The following is a 971-nucleotide window of genomic DNA, read 5'->3' as shown; positions in this document are numbered from 1 at the left end:
TTTGGGGTCACAAGTTTTTGCCATGGATATTTTGTGGGTCAGAAGATAAAAAGTTTGGGAAACACTGGCCTATGGTATAGAATTTAAATATATGCATGAGAAACACATAAATTCCCCCCTTCAAATAAACAGCAGTAAAAAAGTTATTGCACCCATTGAATTGTGCACAACAAATAGAATACGTTTGATGGAGAAAAAAGTGACTTTTATATGACGAAGGGAAGGTGAGTGAGTGGTGCAGTTGTGGGGGAAGGATAGTGTGTGGAGGGGTGGGTTTTAGAGAYACGRKTGTTTGAAGAGATGCACAATATCCTAAAATACATGCAGATWTATAAATTAGCGACCAAATTATGGTTGCCTTAATGTGAAAAATGGCTCATCTTACCCCAGTCTCCCCTAATAGCCACCATTTCTGTGTTAAAATGTGTTTGGCGATTCCTGAGACATTTTGCAAATGATTCAGACACAGCAGTGAGAAATAAACGTTAAAGTCAGACTGAAGTTTGAAGTCAATGAGAAGAGAAAGACACACACAATAAGGTTTTTATGAATTTGCCACAGTCTCTTTGCGATCTTRTGATGAAACATCTGCAACACAAAGCCTCAGTTTACAGACAAAAGGGAAAAGCCGGGCCTACAGTAACACTTTGTGGAGATTTTATCATGCCATCGGCCTGCTCCGCTGCCTTTGTTAGTAAACACAATAAATCTTTCTGTGGGTGAGAGAGAGSCTATAAAACTAAAGTCTAAATGCTTGATAAAGCCTGAGGGAAGCAGCAGGGGGACGTAAAAGACAAATCTGTGTTGGTTCATCAGCACTTCAACTTAAAAAACAAAAAACATGGCATGCAAATTTTGTTTTGCTTGAAGTTTCTTCCAAAAAACATGACAATAATATCTCACTATCCCATTCCCTTCATTATAAAACTTTACTGAAGCTGCCTGGATGTCTAATAGTGCAGGACACAGGC

This window comes from Austrofundulus limnaeus, unplaced genomic scaffold, assembly GCF_001266775.1.
Source record: "Austrofundulus limnaeus strain Quisiro unplaced genomic scaffold, Austrofundulus_limnaeus-1.0 Scaffold113, whole genome shotgun sequence".
In the NCBI taxonomy this organism is placed as follows: domain Eukaryota; kingdom Metazoa; phylum Chordata; class Actinopteri; order Cyprinodontiformes; family Rivulidae; genus Austrofundulus; species Austrofundulus limnaeus.
This window is presented reverse-complemented; position numbering follows the sequence as displayed.